Source organism: Dermacentor variabilis, chromosome 3 (genome assembly GCF_050947875.1).
Source record: "Dermacentor variabilis isolate Ectoservices chromosome 3, ASM5094787v1, whole genome shotgun sequence".
Classification (NCBI taxonomy): Eukaryota; Metazoa; Arthropoda; class Arachnida; order Ixodida; family Ixodidae; genus Dermacentor; species Dermacentor variabilis.
The window spans coordinates 222,235,147-222,262,582 of record NC_134570.1 but is presented as its reverse complement, the minus strand read 5'-3'; the positions used below and the strand labels follow the sequence as shown (position 1 = coordinate 222,262,582).

At 46.8% G+C, this 27,436-nt stretch overlaps 3 non-coding genes across 3 annotated transcripts; all 3 read right to left on the bottom strand.

Moving 5' to 3' along the window:
* Positions 1-657: 657 nt before the first annotated feature.
* On the bottom strand, positions 658-730 carry TRNAR-UCG (transfer RNA arginine (anticodon UCG)). Its single transcript has one exon. It is a non-coding gene; the product is annotated as a tRNA-Arg (tRNA).
* Positions 731-14,966: 14,236 nt separating this feature from the next.
* On the bottom strand, positions 14,967-15,039 carry TRNAR-UCG (transfer RNA arginine (anticodon UCG)). The gene has a single exon. It is a non-coding gene; the product is annotated as a tRNA-Arg (tRNA).
* Positions 15,040-22,775: 7,736 nt separating this feature from the next.
* Positions 22,776-22,848, bottom strand: TRNAR-UCG (transfer RNA arginine (anticodon UCG)). Its single transcript has one exon. It is a non-coding gene; the product is annotated as a tRNA-Arg (tRNA).
* Positions 22,849-27,436: the final 4,588 nt, after the last annotated feature.

Below are 27,436 nucleotides of genomic sequence, written 5' to 3'. Positions count from 1 at the left end.
GAGCTTTACGCCCGGCTTCAACTTCAGCGTAACCAGCCTTGTTGTTGAGTTCTTACCAGCCACGCCGTGAACCCGCCAGCGCTCGCGGACGACGTCGGTGACCTTTCCAAACGGCGCGAATGCAAAACGTACGTCTTCGTCAGGAACGCTGGGCAGCAGCCAATGCACTTTCAGGCGTACGTCCTGGTTGGCGCGGTTGATGACGAGACACCGGCCCTTTTTGACCTGCAGCTCTCCATCGCTGACGATCTTTTTCATCGTGTCGCTGTCCTTGAAGGCCACGGCCCACACATGGCTCATACGGTAGGCCCCGAGAGCAGCCACTTCCGGCAGGAGCGATAACTGAGCGAGCACATCTCCAAGATATTCCACCCGGTATGGGCGGGCCCTGATATCACAGTGTAGAAAAACCTTATTCAAAACAGAACGCCCTGTTGGTGGACTAGGCAAAACAACTTGATTGTCGTCGTCCGAGGCAGAAATCCTGTTATCGCGGCCTGTCTGGGCCGCTGAAGCCGCTCCTACGGAGCCCATGATTTACACGCCCGTCACGCTCGGTGGCCGGATGTGGAATCAGGCCACGCGGTCAAGTGTGCCTCGGCGCTGCACAAAAGCTTAATATGTATTCTTCAAACTGTAAATAAAATATTCAAAGAACGTCTGCGACAGGACTCGAACCTGCAATCCTCTGATCCGAAATCAGACGCCTTATCCATTAGGCCACGTGGACAATTTTTTTTCTTCATTGCCAGTCCTCGACACGTCACCACAACACACATTCCTTCTTTACATAATTTAAAGGTTCTGTTGTACGCCGATATTATTATTTTTTGTTAGTAGAACTGTACATTGTATTCATAATCACTTTTCTGTTGTTGCACTAGAGCTCTTCGTTTCTGTTAGTGTACATTCTATAAATTTTAATTCTGTCCTGCCACCTATGCAATTTTTTTCTTATGATTACCCACTGAGGGTCCCGGTTACAGTCTTCGACTTTGGGACCCTCGTCTGTAAAACGAAAATGTAACCGTTTCTTTGTTTGTAATGAATAAACTTGATTTGATTTGATTTGAATGATATACACAAAAACGTAGAAAAAGAAAACGAAAAAAAGAAATAATGAATACAAAGACCGAAAAAGAACAATAATGTGCACATTCGTTGCCGTCCGCTACTGTGGCATGACATTGTCGTATTAAAATTTCTTGAGCGCTGTCAGGGGTTCAACCCTCGGCAGCCACTCAGGAACAGGCTGTTGCAACTTCTGTACTTCTACAGATCGCTGCATACATTCTCGGAAGTATACACGCGCCGGTCGGGCATCCGGGTCACAATGGTAGCCCGCCATTCTGGCGCGGTATAAACAGTGGAGGCCCGTAAGCATGATAAGGTCGTACGGGAATCCTTCGTCATCATTTACTGCCAGAAACCTGATTCCGTGTGGATCTATCAGTAACTCCTTTTTCAAGGTCCTTTGCAACACGTCTTAGAAGAAAACCCCCTCCCAACAGTGGATGAAGACATGATCCATGCTTTCCGGTTTTTTACAAATGAGGCAGTGGGTTCCCCATGTCATGTGGAACCCACGTTGTTCCAGGAAGATTTTAACAGGTAAGGTACCGGTATGTAATTTAAAGTAAAAAGATTTCGTGGCTGGTTGGACTGGCATCATCTTCACCCTTTTCAATACGTCTAGGCCTGGGCCTCCACTGTAGACGGCTCTGTACATGGGCACAAGCAAAACACTATCACGCAAATCACGGTATAACTTTTTTCGTTTTGCACTCCACAAATATTCACTTGAGAAACGAACACGCAAAAAAGAAACACTATCAACTATTTCCCGAAAGAAACCGCGGATAGATCCCGGCATTATTTCGGTGCCTACAAGAAATTCGGGAAGTGCTCTTGACAGCCTCATTTGAATCACGGTACGCAGAAATGGGTCATTTGTGTCTCGAAAAAAGAACAACCTGTTCACCAGTTGACGCAAGAAGAGGTGCGCCAGCCCCAGACCACCATCCTTCACGCGCCGGAAGAGATTATCTCGGCTACATCGCTCCCAGCTCGATGCGCCTACGAAAACAGCGAACACGCGGTGCAGTTTTTGCACATTAATCCGGGAGCACTGTAGGACCTGCATTACGTACCAGATTTTTGTCACGAGAAACATGTTGCACGCTGTAGCTCTCGCGTATATTGACAAGTGACAGGCGTTCCATCGGTCGGCTTTTCCTTTTCGTTCTTTTGTCCCCTCCTTCCAGTACTCGCTACTGTCCTAGTAGGCATCAAGGGGTGCGCCAAGGTACTTAACTGGCGTCGTGACCCAGGTTACGTTCGAAAAGTGGTCTGGTGAGGACGCCCATCTTCCATGCCAAAACCCCAAACATTTCTGCCAGTTAACGAAGCTGTTAGTGTCATTACGAAACTTTCTGACGATACCAACGGTATTCAATACACTCTGCTTATCTTTACAGCACACAGCCACATCGTCAGCATATGCCAATAGCTTCACCTCTGCTGATTGAAGAAAAAACCCCTTAATATATTCATTTTCGATGATGGCCTGACATAGCGTTTCTATGTAGACACAAAACAAGTGTGGACTGAGTGTACAACCCTGGCGAACGGAGCGCTTCACGCTAATTCGTCTGATTCGTTAATTCGTCCCTCAACGTCTGATTAATTATGTCTTGTATAGCAGCTCCGGTACGCCATGTTCACCCCCTCAGTGATTATGTGGCCGAAATTAACGTGTTCAAGAATGGTAAGCAATATCTCGTGAGAAACACAATCAAATGCTTTCTCCAAGTCTAGCTGGAGGATCGCTACTGCATCGCGCATGGCGTCACAACACTCCAGCACACACTTCATCTTATGGATGTTAGTGAAATTGTTCTTCCACGAATACCCCACGTCTGGTGTGGGCCGACTACTTCCTGAATAACTGACTGGACCCGTCGTGCCAGCACCTACAATATTTTGTAGTTGCATTTAGTAAGCGCTATGGGTCTGTAGGAGGAAAGTTGCTTGACGTTTTCGGTCTCTTCTGTTTTCGGTATTAATACTGCGTGGGACTGGCCAAAGGATGGTGGAAGTATTTTCAGTTCGTATGCTTCATTGAAAACGGCTGTTAAGATAGGAGCTAGGTGGCCTTTAAACGATTTGTACCAAGCGGCACAAAGACCGTCAGGTCCTGACGACTTGCCTGGTTTCAGGTCTTCGATGGCCTTCATCGCTTCATTTTCTATTAGTGATCGTTCTAAGGTATCATTAACTTCGCTCGACTGCTGAGGCATTCGTTGCAAAAATAAATGATTAAAATCGTGCATGTTGACAGGCCTGTAGGCAAAAAGTTTTATGTAATGCTCAAAGAAAGCACGCCCTATATTATTATTCTCCGTTAATACTGCCCCTTCATATTCGGTAGCCTCAATCTGCTTACGTCTCGAGTGCTTATTTTCTAGTCCCATCGCTCTGTTCGGTGGCGTTTCCCCGCATGATAGCCTTTCTGCCCTCGCGCGCACGAGCGCACCTCGGAAGCGCTCTTCGTCGAACGCCTCGAGCTTCTTCTTAACAGCGCGCATATCTTCTTGATGGGCGCCCGGTTGCATGCATTCGAGCTTCGCCAATTTTTCCAATAATGATTTAAAACCCTTTTCTCTGGCCTTCTCTTTCCTTTTCTTTTTCTTTTCAGGCCACGTGGACAAGTGTGCCTCGGCGGTGCACAACAGTTTAATATGTATTCTTCAAAGTGTAAATAAAAATATTCAAAGAACGTCTGCGACAGGACTCGAACCTGCAATCTTCTGATCCGAAATCAGACGCCTTATCCGTTAGTCCACGCGGACATTTTTTTTCTCTTTATTGCCTTTTCACAAATGAAAACAATAAGATCAAATACGCGACATGTACATATGCTAAAAACACCAGCCACAGCTCGGCCAGCGTAAGGAGTTTAGAAGGGCTTCACAGAAGCCAATTGGTCTAGTAACGGTAGCCATTCCGGGGGTTCACATAGTGCTCTTAACAAGTCGCGTGTGTATATAATACTCTCAACAAAATAGTGTCTTGCTGAGTGAGCCTGTGTATGACCATGCCTGATATCCCTCCTCGTCTTCCATACGCTATGCATGCAAAGCAGCATTAGCATATCACTCGGCACTTCCCCTGTTTCTGCACGTGGAAGAAACGGGATTCCAAAAGGGCTTATCGGCAACTCTTTTTTAATTGTTCTTTGTAGGACGTCCCACAGAAATACGGCGTCATGGCAGTCAAGGAAAATATGCTCTATTGTTTCCGGCTTATTATAGATTAAGCAGTTTACCGACGAAGGTACAAAAAGACCTTTACTTTGTAACCATGGCTTTACAGGGAGAGCGTCGGTATGTATTTGAAGAAAGAACGTTTTAACAGAGGGTCTCGCTGGCATTTTTTTTAACACGCTTTAGCAAATCGCGCTCAGGACCTAGCCGTTAGGCAGCGTGGTAAACCGGTAATGGTAAAAATACATCAAGAATATCAGTATACAAACGCTTTTTCGTGACATCACACAAATATTCATATGATAACCTTGCCTTGAGCAGGCGTACATAAGTAACCACTTCACGCAAATAAGGACTGAGCGGTCCAGGTCCCAAAGAAACAGATGATACGACAAAGTCAGATAGATAATCCTGCAATCGAGCTTGGATCACAGTTCTCAAAAACACATCAGTTTGGTCCCGCACAAAGAAAAATCTGCTCACCAGCTGCTTGAAAAATAGGTGTGAGAGCCCTCGCACACCATTTTTCACCTTATGAAACAGATTGCATCGGCTTGTGCGTTCCCATTGCGATCCCCAAATAAAGGTCGCAAACACTCTGTGTATTTTCTGAACCGAAGTTCTTGCCATGGTCTTCACTTGCAACACGTAGAACACTTTTGCAATTAAAAAAATATTACAAACGGAAGCTCTTGCAAACATTTAAAAGTTATGGCCACCCCATTTCTCGGTAGCACTTTTGACGCGCTTATTTTCCTCAGACCAATATTCCTCAGCATTGCGGTAGTTGTTTAGCGGGACACCGAGGTACTTTCCGGGGGAGACAGTCCAATTTATATTACAGTACACCACGGGTGTGCTCTGCCAGTTGCCATGCCAAAATCCAAGGCATTTCGGCCAACTGATCGCGCTACCAATTGCTGTGCAGAACGCCTTAGCAACACTGACAACTCCCTGCACGCTACTTGCATCAGTGCAAAACACGACTATGTCGTCCACGTAGGCTAAGACCATAATTTCACTGCTCAAAAACGCGTAGCCTCGAATACATGGTGTTGCAAACAAACGCAAACAAAAAGGCTCCAAGTATATTGAAAAAGCAGAGGGGACAACGCACATCCTTGTTTCACGCTCGACCATAGAGGAATTGACATACTTAATTCTTTGTTCATCACTAATTTGGCTGTGCAATCGTGATACACCATTTTAACACCTTCACTAATTACAGATCCAACATTTACGTGTTCCAGCAATAAAAACTGAACTTTATCTACCACTTTGTCGAACGCTTTATGTAAGTCTAGCTGAATCATAGCTTCGCGATCATGCACTGCGTCACAGCATTCCAGAATACTTCTTGCTATGTGTATGTTTGTAAAAATTGTTCTACCTTTAATGCCACAGGTTTGATGCGGGCCAACAATGGACATAATAACGTTTTGGAGCCTTCTAGCTAACACCTTCATGTATATTTTAAAATCTGTATTGGTCAAACTAATGGGACGGTAGGACTCAGCTGAAAGTAATTTTGCAGGATCGTCAGTTTTGGGGGTCATTACTACGTGCGCTGTCCTGAACGAGAGAGGCGCTTGCTTTTTTTCATAGCATTCAGCGATCACTCGGTATATAGCCACTGCTATTTCTGCTTTAAAAAAATTGTATATGGCTGCACCCAGTCCATCTGGCCCAGGTGACTTCCCATTGCCTAAGTCATCGATTGCCGCTTCAATTTCGGCCACGGTAATTTCAGATTCCATTGATTCTCTAACTGTGTCCTCTAACCTTGGCATAAGGGCCAGAAAGTGTGTTTTGAAGTACTCGGGGTCATAAATCCTTCCTTCAAGAAGTTCGGTATAAAATTCAACAAAAGCAAGTTTTATCTCTTCACTTTGTCGTGTAATTTGGTTGCGATACCGAATTTCATTTATCTCCTTATCTGCAGCATGTTTCTTTTCTTCACTAAGCACACGCTTAGTGGGCGTTTCGCCCAGCCACAACTTTTCAGTGCGCGCCCTTATCATTGCGCCGCGGTACTTGTCTTCGTCGATCAACTCGAGTTTTGCTTTCACCTCTCGTATTTCTTTTTTAAACGCTCCAGGCACTTCATGTTCTACCGTTCTACCCCTAACATGTACACCAGCTCACTGTGTAACTGTTTCTCTTGTTGCCTTTCCTTGTGACGCAATACACATGCGCTATCAATGGCAGGCAATTTTAATGTCGCACTTAAACTGCTCCCACACTGATATGAAACTGTTGGTTTCCGTATGCAGGGCATCTGAAAGATACTCCTTGGCTCTCGTTACAAACACTTCATCTTGCAGCAGTTTTTCATTGAACTTTCACAGGAACCAATTAAACTTGACACTTTCGTTTTTCGCCAATCGTAATCGAGACCAAACTATGATCGCTAAAACTGAGATATTGTGTTTCATAAGAGGAACACAGTGGTACAAACTTCGCCGGTATGTATATTCTATCAAGCCTCGCATGGGAATCACCTTGAAAGTGCGTATACCGTGCTTGGCCATCTCGCGTCATTGCATAACCAGTGTCCTCAAGCTCTCTCTCAATTACTATCACGTTCAACAGCTCAGCGCTTCTATCGCGTACTTTGAGGCTCGTCGTTTTATCTTCAGCTGCACAGACGCCCCCCCCCCCCCCCCTTAATTGAAGTCCCCAAGAAACACAACATGTCGTTCTGTTTTCAAAAACCCTTCAGCATACTTTAAAAAATTTCATGTTCATGATTTTTGTTCGGTGCGTAGATGCACACAGCGCGCCACAGTAGTCCAGCAAAATTAAAATCACATGCGACAAGTCTCCCACTTTCGCAGGTGGACACTTTTTCAACAACTGATATGCTATTGCGAATAAAAATGACGCAGCCTCCTGACCGTCCAACAGCATGGCACACACATACACTGTATCGAGAGCGAAAAACTTGAACCATTTGTTCTGTTTGCTCCTCACTCTCAATTTTTGTTTCTTGTACAGCCAGAAGGTCAACGTCATTCTCTAAAAGCATGCAACTAATTTGGCATTGCCGCCTGCGCGAACACATTCCTCGCACATTCAATGTCGCAACGCGTAGGCTAGATTTAAAGTTAGCCGCCATCTCATGGGGTTGCTTGGCCAAGCGTCCTACTCACATCGAAACTGTGGGGTTTTTGTGGTCATCGTCGAAGGCCGCTGGAACGGGTCCTCCGCTAGGGCGAAGACGTTTTAGGGGCCACCCTAGTGCCAGGCGGCACGTTGGGCTTCGGTTTAAGCAAAGACCGCCGCGTAGTCGATGCCTTCGGTGGAGGTTCGCCGGTGCCTGACGCAGTAGTTATTCCTGTATTGCCAGTGTCTTCGTGAGCACGCTTTGCGGCGATGCTTCCGGCCATGAGCATCTCGACCTCCATTGCTTCCTGGCCAACTTCTTGTGGCAGTGACGATGACGCGCTTGCTGCCTTCACGCCAGCGTCACATGTTGCAGTCTCTGGCTTCGTTTCCGGGGCTGCAGCCAAGGGCTCATCCCCTAGGTTCGCTTCCTGGACAGCTCCTGGGGAGGGTTCAAGGGGCTTTGCAGGAGTCTTCGCCACGTCGTTGTCCTCCCTGCTAGCTTCTTCGGCATCTGCGGCGTCCATCCGGTGTTCGGATACTACATCCCTTTGGAGTGGGCCTGTAACGCTAGCATAAGCGCGCACACATTCGGAATCATCGTGGCCGAAGCGACGACAGACCCCGCATCGTGGGACGCGGCACTCTCGCCGGATGTGTCCGATGCCACGGCATCGGAGGCAGATCGGCGCTCTGCCAGGAACGAAGACGAGCGCCATATCCTCAGCAACAAGCAGTTGGTGTGGCAGGTCATCCACAGTGAATCCCAGATTTAATTTCAGCGTCACCGAGCGGGTGGTTGATCCTTTCTCGATGCAGCCCTTGACCTACCACTTGTCTCTGCTGATTTGTGTCACTTTTCCAAACGGCGCCAAAGCCACTCGCACGTCTTCGTCCAGTACGCCATGAAGCAGCCAGTGTAGCTTCAGTCGGACACCTCGGTCGCGCGGGTCGATGACCATGCAGCGGCGGTCTTTAACGTTGAACGCTTCAGCTCCTAATATCTTCCTCTTGCCTTCCTCGTCCTTAAACGTCACTGCCCACAGGTGTTTCATTTGGTATGCCCCGAGGGCAACCACTCCCGGCAGCAACGAAAGAAGTGCAAGGCTATCTCGGACATGCTCCACTCGATACGGCCTGGCTTTCACATCGGCATGCAAAAAACAGTGTTTAAAACAGAAGCACCTGTGGGCAGATGAGGCAGAACAGCCTGGTAATCTTCAGCCGGCTTTTCAGTACACCTGATACCACGGCCCACACGGGCCGCTGAAACCGCCCCTACAAGGGAGCACATGATGGCACGTCCGTACGCTGTGAAGGCCGGAAGTGGAATTAGTCCACGCGGACAAGTGTGCCTCGGCGGTGCACAACAGTTTAATATGTATTCTTCAAAGTGTAAATAAAAATATTGAAAGAACGTCTGCGACAGGACTCGAACCTGCAATCTTCTGATCAGAAATCAGACGCCTTATCTATTAGGCCGCGCGGACTTTTTTTTTCTTTATTGCCGGTAATCATCAGCACATAATAATGCGAACATAATGAACATATATACACAAACAGACGAAAATTTCATCCGTTACAACTAATAAGTAAAAGCCGCCTTTCTTATTTAGGCTGGCGTCATTTAAAATTCTTTAAGATTAACCAGGGGTTCTATCCTGGCCATCCAAGGCGGAGGACACTCTTGTGTAGCAAGCACACCAAGAAAACGTGTTATTTGTTCTCGAAAGAAAACACGGGCTGGTCTTGCATCGGGATCGCAGTAGAAGCCTGCCATGCGGACTCGCCATATACAGTAGAGGCCAGTTAACATTATCTGATCGAAAGGTGCACCGTCCTCGCCATATATCGGTAGATATATGATGCCCTGTGGGTCAAGAGGAAATTCTATCTTTATTGTTCGCTGTAGAGCATCCCAGAAGAAAACTTCCGCCCAGCAGTGTAAAAAAACATGCTCTATTGTCTCTGGTTGTTTGCATATGAAGCAATGTGAGCCCCATGGCATGTAAAAGCCCCTTTCTTTTAAAAACGTTGTAACAGAGAGTACCCGTGTGTAGTTTGAAAAAGAAAGTTTTCATACCAGGCGGTACCTGCATTTTTTCAACGCGTTTCAAGAATTTCTGGCCTGGTCCTCGACTGTATATAGTTCGGTACAGAGGTGGGGGAAAAAGGCTGTCCAATAGATCATTGCGCAGCCTTTTTTTTGTGACGGTAAATAAGTATTCTTTGGAAAACCGTACAGCAGGGAAACGAACACTCAGCACAATTTCCTCATAGAAACCACACACTGCCCCCGATATTCTTTGAGAGCATACAATAAACTCGGGTAACAAATGCGCTAGTCTAACCTTGCAGACTATTTAAAGAAATGGATCACTGTTTCTGAAGAGAAGGAATCGTCCAACTAACTGCCTCACAAACAAGTGGGCCAGCCCTAATCCTCCATCTTTCACCCTTCTGAACAAATTGTTGCGACTGCATCTCTCCCATCCGGAACCCCATACAAACACAGCAAAAACTCTGTGCAATTTCTGCACATTGGTCCTGCTACAGAAAATGAATTGCATAACATACCATAGCTTGGCTACGAAAAACAGGCTACACACAGTAGCCCTGGCGAATACCGAAAGGTGTTTAGCTTTCCACGCTTCGGCCTTTTCTTTTGCACTTTTGAGCTCGCACTCCCAGTATTCGTCGCTCTGTTTATAAGCTTCAAGTGGCACACCGAGGTATTTTGCTGGCGTTGTTGACCATGTGACAATGGCAAATATAGCGGGAGTCTTAGGCCACTCTCCATGCCAAATACCTAGGCACTTGCTCCAGTTAACTATACTTCCAGTGATCTGACAAGAGTTTTTAACAACGTTTATGGTTTGCAAAACGCTCTCCTTGTCTTTGCGACACACGGATACGTCATCCGCAGAGGCTAGGACTTTGACTTCTGACGCTTGCATCGTAAACCCATGAATACATTTGTTTTTAATCAGTGCTAAGCATAAAGACTCTAGATAAATACAGAACAGAAGTGGGCTGGCTGGGCAGCCCTGACGTACGTAACGTTGAATGCTGAAGGGGCCCCCAGTGACTTGTTAATTATAAGCTTAGTAGTGCCGTTCCGGTACGCCATGGCTACCCCGTCAGTAATTATGGACCCGACATTTGTATGTTTCAGAATGGCAAGTAAAATGGCATGCGCAACACAGTCAAAAGCTTTCTCCAAATCAAGTTGCAGAATAGCAACTCGCGATCTTAATGCATCACAACATTCCATAATTGATCTCATTATGCGTATATTTGTGCTAATGGTACGTCCCTTGATACCGCATGTTTGGTGCCTACCTACAATGGTTTCCATTACTGATTATAACCTGCCAGCAATTATCTTCATGAATACCTTATAATCATTGTTGGCAAGTGATATTGGTTTGTACGATGTTACATGTTTTAGTTTCTCCGGCTCATCGGTCTTAGGGATGAGCACAGTGTGCGCTTCCCCGAAAGAATATGGCAATGCGTTTACTTCATACGCTTCCTTAAAGACGTCAGCGAGCAGAGGTGACTATTCTGATTTAAACTGATTATAAAAAGCGGCACAAATGCCATCCGGACCGGGCGATTTTCCTGTTTTTTAATTATCAATTGCCTTTTCAACTTCATGTGCTGATATCGGTGCCTCTAGTCCGTTCTTCGTCTCGCCACAGAGTTGCGGCATGCGTCCCAAAAACGTATCTCTAAAGGCATCTACGTCAACAGTGCTCGATGCAAAAAGTTGTTGAAAGTGCTGGAAAAACGTTTTCGCTATGTCCTCACAGTCGGTTAGTTGGCGATTATCTACGTGAATTACATCTATGTGATTACGTCGTGCATGCCTCTTCTCAAGACCGAGTGCGCGTTTAGTTGGCACCTCATCTGCTGTCAGTGCCTCTGCCCTTGCGCGTATAATCGCTCCTCGATATCGTTCTTCGTCGCATAGCTCCAATTTCGCTTTTATGATGCGCAGATCGTCTTTGTGTGTGCCCGGTTGGCTGCACTCTAAGGCCGTTAATTTTTCCAAGACCCTCCTTAGTTCTTTTTCTTTAGCTTTGTCTTCATACTTTATTTGACAGGAGTGATCGATTGCAGCTAGTTTAATTCGTTGTTTAAAATTTTCCCACTTTTCTGTGACTTGCGCAACGTTGTTCTTTTCTAGTTCCGTCAAATGATTCTGTACATTGCTGAGAAAAACCTCATCCTTTAACAATTTGGAATTCATTTTCCACATTTCCCACTTAAATGTGTTGCGTTTTCCTTTACGTCTAACAGATGTCTTGACCAGACAATGATCATTAAATGAAAGAAGCACGACGCCGTAGTTGTGACATAGGGGTATTACGTCTAGTGAAATGTATGTACATCCTGTCTAGGCGAGCGTGACTATTGCCCTGAAAGTGCGTATATTGAACCTTGCGTGTTCCAACCAGGTTGTCTGCCACGTTAAATAAGTCGCACTCACCTAATAATTCGGTAAGGACATGACAGCTTTTGTCATTTCTTCTCCGGCCTGTTCTATCTCGATCCGTTAGTACACAATTAAAATCCCCCATAATAATCATTTTTCTATTCAGGCAAATGTGCGTCTTTAAGGTTTCAAAAAAGATATTGCTCTCTTCACAAACATTGGGCGCATATACACACAAAACACGCCAGGAATCGTCACCAACAGTAAAGTCAGTATACACTAATCTGCCTGAAGGGCACGAATAATAACTTTCAGTAGATAGCCCCCCAGGCAGTTTCCTAATAAATAAAATAACGCCCGCTGACGTTCCTTTAGCATGGCTCACTACCGCGTAATACAATGACGTGAACCTTAGCACCATGCCCCGGGACTCCTTCTCCCCTTCGACCTTTGTCTCCTGCACGGCCAGAACATCGAGGTCTTGGTCCACCATCGTTCGGTCCACTTGGCTTTGTTTACGCTTGGCGGTCAGACCTCTCACGTTTAGGGTGCCTAAGCTAAGCGTAGGGTTGGTTGCCATTGCTAATACGGGAAAGTGAGAGAGGCCCGGAGCCCGGTGCTCACCACAACGTCTAGCCAGCGGCTAGACGCCTCCGGGATTGTCCGGTGGTCTGGTGTGGTCCGCGGACTGTTGTGGCTTGTCGCCGGCCTTCCATTCCGGATAAATATTTGGAGAGGGCTTGAAGCTGCTTTCTCGTCAAAGTTGTCTTTGCAGGTCGCCCGTCGGCATGGTTCTTTGCAGCTGTTTTCCCGTCGGTAGCGTCTAGCGGCCTCTTAAAGGTAGCGTTGCCGCTCGTATGCATAGGGTCGCTGGTTGGGGGCGGATCCCCACCTTCTGCCTCGCCTACGGCCTACGGGTAACGCCTACGGGTAACGAACACACCTTTCGTAGCCTCCAATGCCACTTCCGCATTGTTGGCGCTGTCCTGGTCACCAGCCCCCTTGGCGGCGTCCTCGGCTTCAGCAGCACCCATCGTCATCTGCGCGACGACCTCGTTCGCTGGTGGCCCCACAGCTGCAGCGTACGTACGCACGCACTGATCTTCGGAGTGTCCAAAGCTACGAAATCGAGCGCAACGCGGCACCTTGCACTCGCGACGGACGTGTCCGACATCCTTGCATCGTAGGCACTGCATCGGCCGTCCAGGCGCTACGACAAGGGCAGTTCACCGGCAACTCGGATTTGGTGTCGGAAGTCATCGACTTTCATCCCGCTCTTCAACTTCAGCAGAACGGTCCGAGATGTTGAGTCTTTGTCGCCTACTCCTCTGACCCGCCATCGTTCTCTCGCCACTTCCACGACGTTGCCAAAGGCCGCCAGCGCTGCCTTTATATCTTCGTCAGCCACCCAATACAGCAGCCAATGAAGGCGGAGGCGTACCTGTTGGTCTTGACGATCGACGATTACGCAGCGACGCCCCTTCACGTTGCTCTCTTTCAACGCCAGCATCCTTTTCGTTGCTTCGCCACTGGGGAAGGTGACTGCCCATACGTGGTTGATCTGGTAGGCTCCTAGGGCCACGACCTCCCGCAGCAATCCAGTCGGGGCGAGCGCATCCCGAAAGTCTTCGACCCTATAGGGCCTCGCTCGCACGTCGCCATGCAAAAACACGGTGTTTTTCACGACAGATCCCTTCGGCAGTGGTGGCAAAATAATCTGGTAGCTCGCTTCCTCGTTTTGGTTGATAAGCCTGTTACCGCGGCCGGTGGCCGCAAAAACCGCTCCTTCGGAGCCCATCATCCACACGTCCGTACAGCTCGGCTGCCGGAAGGAGAATGTAGGCCACGCGGACAAGTGTGCCTCGGCGGTGCGGACTGGTGAGGACTGCTTCCTCTAATGTTCCGATACTATTGCGCAAAAAAGGGCACACTCTCCTGACTTACCAGCAGCATGACACACACAAGCGTTATATCTTGCTTTAAAGATTTCGACCATCCGGTCTATTGCTTCCTGACTCTCAATTCTTGTATCCTGAATAGCCAAAATATCTATTTCATTATCGAGTATTAGGCGACTAACTTGCACTTGCCGTCGTCTAGCTGTCAATGCCCGTACATTCAACGTTGCAATACGAAGTGCAGAAAGATTTGGGTCCATTGACTTATTTCTTTTTTCACAATACCTAATAAGCTACGCAAAGACACGAGAAGGTTGATTTACGTCACTGGTCAGTGTGCACAGCAGGTGGATTCGTCCACACTGGTAATTAGCCCGGCTTCTACCTTGAAGACACTCAACTCAATCAAAGTATACATGATTGTCCCCGTACATACAGTTCAACAAGAAGACAGAAAAGTACCCCCGCTAGCGCGGAGGCACTCGCGGCGCTCGCAACCGGTCTGGTGGGACCGTCGGCTTGGGCTTGAAGCTGCTCCTACGAGTGGTCGTTGACTTCAGCGGCGGTGGTCCCACAGCGCTCGTTGGGTCGGAGCAATCCTTGTCGCTAGCCAACTTCTCTTGAGGTCTCTTAGTAACAGCTCTTGTAGGTTGACTTTCTCACTTTTCGGGAGTGCCTCGTTCTCCGAGTCATTCTGCGAAGTCGATGCGCCACCTCCAAGGTTTGTTTCTATTTCGGGAGTGCTTTCGTGTGTTCTTGGGTGGGCCGGTTGTTGTTTTTTGTACTCCGTTTGTAATTTTTCGTACTTTACAGAAGACGCTACAGGCGGGTTCTCTTGCCTGCTAGCCCGATGCCCACTTCTCACAGAAGCTTCTTCGGCGTCGGCCTGGTCCATAAGTTGCTCTTGCACAATGTCGCTTCCGACTGTTCCGGTTACATTCGCATAGCTGCGTACACACTGGCTCTCCTCGTGGACATAGCGGCGACCGCAAATAAGACGGGAACAGAGGGAGAGAACACATAAACGGCACGGGCTGTAACTTCTCCCAGATGAGTTGAAAGTTGCCACCCGTGCTGTTTATGTGTTCTCTACTTCTGCCCCCGTCTTATTTGCGGTCAATATGATATACAGTAAATACCAACTCGGCCAAAGTGAAGTTCTTCTGTAGAATGAAGACCACGGGTTCAAGTGTGGCTCGGCGGTGCACAACAGTTTAATATGTATTCTTCAAAGTGTAAATAAAAATATTCAAAGAACGTCCGCGACAGGACTCGAACCTGCAATCTTCTGATCCGAAGTCAGACGCCTTATCCATTAGGCCACGCGGACTTTTTTTAAATTTCCAGTGTGACAAAACAAAACAGAGAAACCAACACAAAAATGTTAAAAGCGCCAACCAGTAGCTTGTTGGCGCGACATTGCTAAACACGCGTTAACGACACTGGGTCATTATGTACAGGATACCATGTTGGCTGTTCGTCCTGGGATTGATACACACCTCGGATATAGGCAATGCTTTCAATGAAGTTTTCTCTTACCGATCTTACAATAGGGTCGGCATGTCTGACAGCCATTCTTGTTTTCCACATGCTATGCATGCTTAATACTATGAGCATGTCATAGGGCACAGCCCCGTCATTGTTAACGGCAAGAAAAGGAATTCCATATGGTGTGAAGGGAAATCTTTTTTCAGCGTTCTCTGAAGGATTTCCCAATAAAAAACTTAATCTAAACAGTCTAGGAATATATGTGTTACTGCTGATGGCTTGCGGCATAAAATGCAGCCAACTGACCAGGGAAGAAAAAAGCTCTTCTCCTGCAGCCAAGGTTTGACTGGGCGCGTGCCACTATGGAGTTGGAAAAAGAACGTTTTCACAGACGACCGAACCGGCATTTTTTTTTAACTCTCTTTAAAACATCCTTACCCGGACGAACATAAAAAATGCCTCGATATAAAGGTACTGGAAGCATCACATTAGGGATATCTTTGTGCAATTGCCTCTTTGATACTATAATGAGATAATCAAACGAGAAACTCACTTGAAGAATCTTGAAAGCACTTACAACTTTGCGTAGATACCCGCACAAGCCGCCTCCAGTAACGCCACACGACGACACAATAAACTCAGGAAGAGCATTCTGCAGTTTCACTTGAAGCACTGCTCGCAAAAAGGGGTCATGCTGGTCCCGCAAGAAAATAAACCTTGAGGTAACCTGCCTCAGAAAAAGATGAGCTAAGCCAAGCCCTCCTGCTTTCAGTGAATGAAATAAGCTAAGACAAGTTGCGCGTTCCCATGTTGAATTCCATACAAATGTTGCAAGAATTCTGTGAAATTTCTGCGCACTAGCTCCTGATATAGCGATCACCTGCAACACATACCACATTCGCGCAACCAGGAACGTATTGTAAATCGTTGACCTGGGAAATGTGGATAAATTTTTTCCGCCCCATTTTGTAGTTTTCTGGTGTATTCTCTCAGCTTCTCCTCTCCAGTATTCTGAACGCTCATCATACCAGTTTAAAGGTGCTCCTAGATATATTGTAGGAGAGATTGTCCACTGTAAATTTTCAAAGACATTGGGCTTCTCATCCCAGCTGCCATGCCAAAAACTGGCGCACTTCTCCCAGTTACTGCGCTTCCAGACATGTTGCAATACGTTCGAGCTTGTTTAACAGTTTCGCGAACACTTACTTTCTTTATCCACCCAAAACACGGCTACATCATCCGCATACGAGAGAATTTTGACTTCACTGGCCATTAAACGAAAACCGCGTATTTTCTCATTGTGTATCACTTTTAAGCAAAAGGCTCCAAGTAAATTGCGAAGAGAAGTGACGAAGCCGGGCATCCTTGTTTTATGCTTCTACGTATGTTAATATTACCAGAGAGTTGTTTATTCACTAATAAGTTCGTGCTACACCCCTCGTAAGACAGTTTTAATCCTTCTAATATAATGTTTCCAACATTCACGTGCTCTAGAATAGAAAAGAGCACACTGTGCACAACACGGTAGAAGGCCTTCTCCATGTCTAGTTGCATCATACCAACTCTTCCTTCCCAGGCATCGCAACACTCCAGAATACTTCTTGCCACATGTCTGTTATTAAGTATCGACCGACCTCTTGCACCACAAGTTTGGTGTGAGCCTACTATTTATGTCATCACAGATTGCAACCTTCTTGCTAACACCTTCATGAATATCTTATAATCTACATTGGATAAAGTTATGGGGCGATACGACCGTAGTGAGAACAGCTTTACAGGGTCATCTCATTTCGGGATCGGCAGGGTATGGGTTTTTCGGAAAGAAGGCGGCATGTATTTTACTTCATAAGCCTCGGCTTATAAGCCGGGATATAATAGGGCTCAGTGAAGTTAGGAGGCCAAAAGAAGCATATACAGTGCTAAATAGCGGGCACGTCCTGTGCTACCGGGGCTTAGCGGAGAGAAGAGAACTAGGAGTCGGATTCCTGGTTAATAAGAATATAGCTGGTAACATACAGGAATTCTATAGCATTAACGAGAGGGTGGCAGGTCTTGTTGTGAAACTTAATAAGAGGTACAAAATGAAGATTGTACAGGTCTATGCCCCTACATCCAGTCATGATGACCAGGAAGTCGAAAGCTTCTATGAAGACGTGGAATCGGCGATGGGCAGAGTGAAAACTAAATACACTATACTAATGGGCGACTTTAATGCCAAGGTAGGCAAGAAGCAGGCTGGAGACAAAGCAGTGGGTGAATATGGCATAGGCACTAGGAATAGCAGGGGAGAGTTATTAGTAGAGTTTGCGGAACAGAATAATATGAGGATAATGAATACCTTCTTCCGCAAGCGGAATAGTCGAAAGTGGACGTGGAGGAGCCCGAACGGCGAGACTAGAAATGAAATAGACTTCATACTCTGCGCTAACCCTGGCATCATACAAGATGTGGACGTGCTCGGCAAGGTGCGCTGCAGTGACCACAGGATGGTAAGAACTCGAATTAGCCTAGACCTGAGGAGGGAACGGAAGAAACTGGTACATAAGAAGCCGATCAATGAGTTAGCGGTAAGAGGGAAAATAGAGGAATTCCAGATCAAGCTACAGAACAGGTATTCAGCTTTAACTCAGGAAGAGGACCTTAGTGTTGAAGCAATGAACGACAATCTTGTGGGCATCATTAAGGAGTGTGCAATGGAAGTCGGTGGTAACTCCGCTAGGCAGGATACCAGCAAACTATCGCAGGAGACGAAAGATCTGATCAAGAAACGCCAATGTATGAAAGCATCTAACCCTACAGCTAGAATAGAACTGGCAGAACTTTCGAAGTTAATCAACAAGCGTAAGACAGCTGACATAAGGAAGTATAATATGGATAGAATTGAACATGCTCTCAGGAACGGAGGAAGCCTAAAAACAGTGAAGAAGAAACTAGGAATTGGCAAGAATCAGATGTATGCGTTAAGAGACAAAGCCGGAAATATCATTACTAATATGGATGAGATAGTTCAAGTGGCTGAGGAGTTCTATAGAGATTTATACAGTACCAGTGGCATCCACGACGATAATGGAAGAGAAAATAGTCTAGAGGAATTCGAAATCCCGAAGGTAACGCCGGAAGAAGTAAAGAAAGCCTTAGGAGATATGCAAAGGGGGAAGGCAGCTGGGGAGGATCAGGTAACAGCAGATTTGTTGAAGGATGGTGGACAGATTGTTCTAGAGAAACTGGCCACCATGTATACGCAATGCCTCATGACCTCGAGCGTACCGGAATCTTGGAAGAACGCTAACATAATCCTAATCCATAAGAAAGGGGACGCCAAAGACTTGAAAAATTATAGACCGAGCAGCTTACTGTCCGTTGCCTACAAAGTATTTACTAAGGTAATTGCAAATAGAATCAGGAACACCTTAGACTTCTGTCAACCAAAGGACCAGGCAGGATTCCGTAAAGGCTACTCAACAATAGACCATATTCACACTATCAATCAAGTGATAGAGAAATGTGCAGAATATAACCAACCCTTATATAGAGCTTTCATTGATTACGAGAAAGCGTTTGATTCAGTCGAAACCTCAGCAGTCATGGAGGAATTACGGAATCAGGGTGTAGATGAGCCATATGTAAAAATACTGGAAGATATCTATAGCGGCTCCACAGCCACCGTAGTCCTCCATAAAGCAAGCAACAAAATCCCAATAAAGAAAGGCGTCAGGCAGGGAGATACGATATCTCCAATGCTATTCACAGCGTGTTTACAGGAGGTATTCAGAGACCTGGATTGGGAAGAATTGGGGATAAAAGTTAATGGAGAATACCTTAGTAACTTGCGATTCGCTGATGATATTGCCTTGCTTAGTAACTCAGGGGACCAATTGCAATGCATGCTCAGTGACCTGGAGAGGCAAAGCAGAAGAGTGGGTCTAAAAATTAATCTGCAAAAAACTAAAGTAATGCTTAACAGTCTCGGGAGAGAACAGCAATTTACAATAGGCAGCGAGGCACTGGAAGTCGTAAGGGAATACATCTACTTAGGGAAGTTAGTGACGGCGGATCCGGATCATGAGACGGAAATAATCCGAAGAATAAAAATGGGCTGGGGTGCGTTTGGCAGGCATTCTCAGATCATGAACAGCAGGTTGCCATTATCCCTCAAGAGAAAAGTATATAACAGCTGTGTCTTACCAGTACTCACCTACGGGGCAGAAACCTGGAGGCTTACTAAAAGGGTTCTACTCAAATTGAGGACGACACAACGAGCTATGGAAAGAAGAATGATAGGTGTAACGTTAAGGGATAAGAAAAGAGCAGATTGGGTGAGGGAGCAAACGCGAGTTAATGACATCTTAGTTGAAATCAAGAAAAAGAAATGGGCATGGGCAGGACATGTAATGAGGAGGGAAGATAACCGATGGTCATTAAGGGTTACGGACTGGATCCCAAGGGAAGGGAAGCGTAGCAGGGGGCGGCAGAAAGTTAGATGGGCAGATGAGATTAAGAAGTTTGCAGGGACGGCATGGCCACAATTAGTACATCACCGGGGTTGTTGGAGAAGTATGGGAGAGGCCTTTGCCCTGCAGTGGGCGTAACCAGGCTGATGATGATGATGATGATGATGAAGCCTCGGCTATAACACGGTTCAATATGGCTGCTGGTTCATGCTTAAATGTCTTGTGGAAAGCTGCGCCTAGGCCATCAGGTCCGGGCGCCTTTGCAGGGTCCAGTTCATCAATTGCGGTTTCGATCTCATTCAACGTAATCGGTTCCTCGAGGACTGTCTTGACGTCATCATCTAGCCTCGGCATTAAAGGCAAATATTCGCTATCAAAGCCAGCTTCTACCGCTCGTTTGCAGCTTAACAACTCTCTGTAGTGTTAGAAGAATGCACGTTGTATTGTATTCCTATCGCTACTACACGCGTTGCCGTATTCGATTTCTTTTATTTCATTTTGTGATGCGTATCTTTTTTCTTCGCTCAAAGCGCGTCTTGTGGGCGTCTCCCCGAGGCATAAATGCTTTGAGCGCGCACGTATCACTGACCGCCTATATCTCTTGACATCAATGATTTCAAGCTCATTTTTTATATTCCTTATCTCTGTTGACAACTCTCCTGGCTGTGTGTACTTTATCAACAACATTACGTTAAGCTTATTTCGCAATTGATATTCTTTTCTTTTTTCATTGTAGCGTAACACAGAGGCTCTTTCAATGGCTGTTATTTTAAATTCCTGTTTAAACTCTTCCCACATCGCTATAAACCCCATGGATTCACTAGCAAGCATCTCTCGTATAAGTTCTTTTATAAACGCGAGAAAGGTTGCGGCGTCCAGAAGTTTGACGTTGAATTTACTTAAGTGCCAATTAAAAGGGCAGTTTTCTTTTCTCTTGCCGAGCGAGAACATTACAAGACTGTGGTCGCTGAAGGATACGTTCCTCACGTCATAGCTTCTATACAACGGAACCAGTCTCACTAATATATAATCTCGATATAATCTCGCATGACTGCGCCGTTGGAAATGCGTCAACACAGTCTGCTTTCCACTGAAAAACACCGCACCAACATTTTCTATTTCACGCTCTCGGGTTGCTGCGAGAAAGAAAGCTGCACTTTGATCGCGTAAGAGCAAGTTGTTATTCCGGTCGTCAGAAAAACAAACACAGTTGAGGTCTCCCAGCAAGATGATTTAGTGCTCAGATTTCAAATAGACATCAAGTTTTCCAAAAGAGTAACGGCATTCTCTTTCATTATTTGGGGCGTATATGCAACTTACCCTCCGCTTAGAATCCCAGAGCAAAATGTCACACGCAATCATCATTCGACCTTCATCACAAACAAATACAGATTTCGGAACAATTTCTAAAGACATCCGCAACAACAAAACACAGCCACCGGAACTGCCGACAGCATGGGAAACGCAGGCACTGCACCGCGCTCTAAATATTTAAAGCATTCGGTCGGTGCGCTCTTCACTTTCATTTTTTTGTTTCTTGTAGAGCGAAAATGTCTAAATTATTTTCTTGCCATAATCGGTTGACCTGGTATCGCCGCCTTTTCGCGCCCAGGCCTCGGACATTGAGCCTACCAATGCGTAGCGCTATTCCAGATTTTGAAGCCATTTCCTTTTTTTAGAAGAAGAAAAGCAAGAATACTAGTTCAAGTGAACCCATACATCCTGCCGTTTCTCGGAACTCGCAGAATTCTTTCATAGGCAAAAGCGGCTGAACTATACAAATGTACCCTGCAGCCCATCCCTCACCTTCCATACAGGCATTGCTGGGCGACACACTCGCTATTACGGGGGCGCCTTCGGTACCGTCAGACTGGAATCCGGTGGAATGTGAGGCTTTGGTTCGAAAGAAGGACGGCGGTACGAACTTTCTTTCCTGGGCGCCTCCTGTGCCTTCCCGTTGCCCACTTCGTCACCTTCGGAAACTTGCGTGTGTGGCGTTTCGCAGACGAGCTGTTCGCGGCATCCATGTCCTCTTGGTCGCTACTCGGCGAGGCTTGAGTGGTGTCCGAGACGTCTTTGACGGCGCACGTTGGCGAAGCGGTAATCTGTCGTACAAGTGCCACGTCACTGTTGTCGCTTCCAACACTTTTCACAATTCCCTTCTCGGAAGATTCAACAGCTGCCGACGTAGGTTGTCTGTCCTTGATTCCCGCAGCCTCCGCCGCGTCCGCCTCGTCCATAATGTGCTCGGTGGGGTCCTCCCGGCTCTTTTGGCTTGCTACGCTTGCATAAGTTTTAGCGCACTGGATATCGTCATGTCCGAACTGCCGACAGAGCTTACACTGTGGGACACGGCAGTCTCGGCGAATGTGCCCTGTTCGCTGACACCGCAGGCAAAGCGGCGGTCTTCCTAGTACCACTACAAGGGCCGTAATGCCAGACACTCGTAGCTGGTGTGGCAGGTCGTCCAAAGTCACGCCACCCTTCAGCTGCAGATTAACCGTCCGTGTCGAGAAGCCCTTACCGCCGAGTCCTGGTACACGCCATTGCTCTCTGCAAACGGCCGTCACTTTGCCATACGGTGCAAGAGCAGCGCGCACGTCTTCATCTTGTATGTGGTGAAGTAGCCAATAGTGCCTTAGGCGGACAGTATGGGTGCTCGGATCTATCACGAGGCAGCGGTGATTCTTCACAGTCACATCAGTTACGGCGAGCAACTTCTTCATTCCTTCCGCACTCTTGAAGGTCATCGCCCACACGTGGTTCATCTGAAACGCCCCAAGGCAACTACATCGGGTAGCAGTTCCAGACGATCCAATGTATCTCCGGAGTCATCAGCTCGAAACTGCCTGGCTTTAACGCTGCCGTGAAGAAAAACAGTATTTAAAGCAGACAAACCTGATGGCAGTTGTGGCAAAATAACGTCATAGTCCGTAGAATCCTGTGCATCTTTCCTGTTACTGCGGCCCTGCTGGGCCGCATTCACCGCTCCAAGGAAGCTCGATATTACACGACCGTACACTACGGTGGTCGGAAATGGACGGGGCCACGCGGACAAGTGTGTCTCGGCGGTGCACAACAGTTTAATATTGTATTCTTCAAAGTGTAGATAAAAATATTCAAAGAACGTCTGCGACGGGACTCGAACCTGCAGTCTTCTGATCCGAAATCAGACGCCTTATCCATTAGGCCACGCGGACTTTCTTTTCTTTATTACCTTCTTGGTACGTGACACAATGAAAGACATACAAAACACTAATATCGCTTTACAAGTAAAAGATGCGAGCGGTGCACTGGCCAGCCCACACCAAAGGATTAAAAGCGTTTCAGTTTGGCGAGGTCATCAATTAATGGGAGCCATTCCGGCTGTTCTTTTTGAGCCTTAAACACATCTCTTACATAAGACACATTTTCAATAAAATACTCTCGTACAGGGAGGATAGTTTCATCTGCATGCCTAAACGCCATTCGATTTTTCCATATACTGTGTAAGCTGACAAGCATAAACATGTCCCGCGACACTTAGTCTCCGCTATCTACCGATATAAATCTTATGCCATAAGGTGATATTGGAAGCTGCTTTTTTAAAGTTCATTGCAAGACGTCTTAGGGAAATACAGCATCTGTACAGTGCAGGAACATGTGATCTATAGTCTCCAGTTTTCTACAGATTAGATAGTTTGGGGACCATGGGGCAAATACTCCTTTCTCTTGTAGCCATGGTTTCATGGCCAGTGTGCCAGTGTGCAGCTGAAAGAATGATTCCATTGAGGGCCGAACCGACATCTTTTCCACTCTCTTCATTATATTCCCTTCAGAGCCAACACAGTATATGGAACGGTACAAAGGTATAGGCAACATAGTGTCAATAAGGTCTTTATAGAGTTGTTTCCTTCTAACATCAGCAAGATACTGTGCGGAAAAGCGAACTTTCAAACACTGAAAAGCGCGCACAACCTCCCAAATAAAGCCCCGCACCCGTACGCGTTTCACAGGGCTGGATGACACAACATATTCAGGCAGTGCCTCTTTGAACCAAATTTGCATTATCGTACGCAGGAAAGCATCTTTTTGGTCTCGGAGAAACATAAATCTTGACACAAGTTGCCTAAGAAACAAATCAGCCAAACCTAGGCCACCCTTTCCCACGCACAGAAAGACATTTGTGCGACTTGTCCTCCCCCAACTCGACCCCCATATGAACACTGCGAAAACTCGGTGCAATCCCTGGACGCTGGTCCGTGACATACACAGTGCCTGAAGCACATACCAGACCTTGGCCACCAGAAAGAGGTTACATACTGTGGCCCGAGCAAAAATTGAAAGATCGCGGCCACCCCATTTGTGCGTACATTCCTGTGTGCGCTCAGTTTCCGCTTCCCAATACTTTGCAGGTTCTCGATAGTGGTCTAGCGGTACGTCCAAGTATTTGACAGGTGACGTTGACCACTGAACGCTCTCAAACACTTCAGCCGCATAATCCCATTTTCCGTGCCAATAATCAAAACACTTTTCCCAGTTTATCACACTTCCGGAGGCTTTGCAAAACCTAGCTGCGTCCTTCAACACTTCAGTTAGAGTTTCCCTATCTTCGCAAAAAATGGCGATATCATCCGCATACGCAAGTACTTTAACTTCAGTGGACAACATCGTGAAGCCACGCACTCTTTCGTTTGATATTATTTTCAGGCAAAAAGGTTCGAGATACAGTGCAAACAATAATGGAGACAATGGGCACCCTTGCCTCACGGAAGAACGAACAGCGATACTTTCATTCAGTTGCTTATTAACAATAAGGTTTGCCGTACAACCAGCATATGCCATTTTGACACCTTCCAAGAGCACTCCGCCGACATTCACGTGTTCGAGGATACAAAACAGAATATGGTGGTTGACGTGGTCAAAGGCCTTTTCCATGTCCAGTTACAACATGGCTACACGTTTATCAAATGCATCGCAGCATTCTAATATGCATCGTGCTACGTGAATATTTATCGTTATCATACGTCCTTTAATCCCGCACGTTTGGTGCTGGCCTACGATAGCTTTTATTACATTCTGCAACCTTCTGCCCAGAACCTTCATGAATATCTTATAGTTCAAATTTGTGAGACTTATGGGCCGATACCCTCTGACTGACAGTCTCTTAACCGGGTCTTCACTCTTCGGAACTAGGACTATGTGACTTCTTCGGAAGGACGGAGGCATCATCTGTTTTTCGTATGTTTCTTGAATCACGCTGTTTAGAATATGCGCCATGTCAGACTTAAACGCTTTGTAAAAAGCTGCGCCTAGCTCGTCGGGACCAGGTGATTTGCCGGAGCTTAACTCGTCGATTGCGCGCTCTACTTGCTCTACACTAATCGATGCCTCGAGCCCCAGCTTGACTTCATCCTCTAAGATAGGCATCAGTGCCAAAAACTCCGCCGCCAGGCCTTCTTCAACACGTGACTCGTGACCCAGTAGTCCTTCGTAATAATCAACAAACGCACGTTGAATAGTGTTAGGGTCACGAGCCATTTCGCCCTTGTACTCTATTGCTTTTATCTCGTTCTTTACTGCATATCTTCTTTCGTCGCACAGGGACCGCTTTGTCGGCGTCTCGCCAAACCACAACCGTTCTGCACGTTCTGCACCGCTCCTTTATATTTCTCTTTATCCATCAGTTCTAAATTATTCTTTGTTTCTTTTATTTCATTTTCGTACTGGCCCGGCTGAGCAATTTTCAACCTCAGCAGCAAATCTAAGCGGCTCTGAGATTCTTTTTCGTCTGCCTTGTCGCTTTGGCGCAGCGAACTCGCTCTTTCAATAGCGATCATTTTTTATTTCTTCTTTAAGATGCTCCCATTTACCAATAATGTCCCTCTGATCACCAGTTTGCAAACAGTCAATTTTTTCTTTTGCTGTAAATACAAAACGCTCATCCTGAAGAAGCCTTACATTAAATTTCCATATTTCTCAGTTGAACTTCGACCTTTTGGTCTTTGTTCCTATTGTAAACATTACCATGCAATGATCGCTGAACGCAACGTTTTTAATCAAGTAGTCACTACACATTGGGACCAGGCCAGCAGACGCATAAACCCTATCAAGTCATGCATGACTTGCTTGTTGGAAATGTGTGAACTGCAGACGGGAACCTTCTGACAGAGCACTCCCGACGTTTTTCAAATTGTGCTCCAGGACAATTGCATTCAAAAGTAACGAGATCTGGTTTCGAATGGTCGCGTTAGTAACTCTGTCTTCGGGCATGCATACACAGTTGAAGATACCCATCAGAATAATGTATCTAGGAGACTTCAGATAGAGCTGGACCATTTCGAAGAAAGCTTTGCGCTCATTTTCCTTACTTGGGGCATACACACGCATTACGCGCCACTGTAAATCAAGATACGAAAAATCACACATCACAAAACGCCCGGTGTTGAAAACTGTAACAGATTCTTCAATAACACCTAAAGAATTTCGAATTAAAATGGCACACCCTCCCGACGTACCAACAGAATTACACACGCATACATTGTAATGGCTTCTAAAAGCCTCAACCATGCGGTTCCTCTGAGCGTCACTTTCCACCTTGGTCTCTTGCACTGCCACTACGTCCACATCGTTATCAAGCAAGGAGGCGACTTAACTGATACTGACGCCGCCTCGCTGCCAGTCCCCTTACAATAAACGGGCAAATTTAAGTGCTGCTTCTCTTCTGCCTGCCGTGTGCGCGACAAATTAAATAGGCCGAACGGCTTCGTGCTCAGCTTCAGCCTTAATACACTAAGAAGTGAACCTCAGCAATTTTTCCTTCTCAAGAGTTCTCGAGCCCACCCAAGAGGCGTGCTCGCTTTCTGCAGCAGGCTGGCGCAGCCTCAGCACGCTGGTCGTCGTAGTCCCGTTGTGGGTCGCCTCTCGTTCCTTGTCAAGCCAGAAGGGAGCCATGCTTGCTACGTCGGTGTAGTCTTCGCCGGCTTGTCCGGCGGGATGTTGGGCTTCGGGCGAAACGTCGGCCGGCGCTGCCCCCCACGATTTGGGGGGTGGTTCGTCGATACTCGCAGAGGGATGCTGAACCTCTTCGACACAGGCCTTGTCGTGTGTCCTTTTTGCTGGAGCACTACTCATGCTTGGTTGGACGACGTTCATGCCTTCTCCCTCCTCTTGAGGTTTTCCATGTACTGCTTCCGTAGCAGTACTTGTGCTTAGTTCCGCTGCATCAAGCTTTGGGTCTACAACAGCCTGCCTCGACCCAGTGGTCTGGTTTTCAGTCTGTGTCGCTGCCGCACCCCCTTGAGGTCGTTAGGCGCTGCCTGCGGCGTATTCTTTTCTGCGGTTCTCGCTGCCTCCTCAGATTCGTCCGCATCCATGAGAAGGTCAGAGTCATCTTCTCCTCTCATGTGCCCTGTAACATTTGCGTACGTTTTGACGCACTGCGATTGGTCATGGCCGAAGCGACGGCACTGACTGCAACGGGGAACTTTGCATTCATGTCGGACGTGTCCTCAGGTATGGCACCTCAGGCAAAGCGGGGCTCTTCGAGGAACCACAATGAGGGCCTGCTCTCCAGCAATGCGTAGCAAGTGAGGCAGGTCATCAATTGTAACTCCAGGCTTCAACTTCAAGGACACACAAGGCGTTGATGAACCTTTGTCCATGACTCCCTGAATGCGCCAGCGTTCCTTGGCGACTTCCGTCACCGTTCCGTAAGGTGCAAAGGCTGTTCGCACATCTTCGTCTTGCATGTTGTACCAAATCCAGTCGATCTTCATCCTCACGTCCTGGTCATCCGGATCAATGACA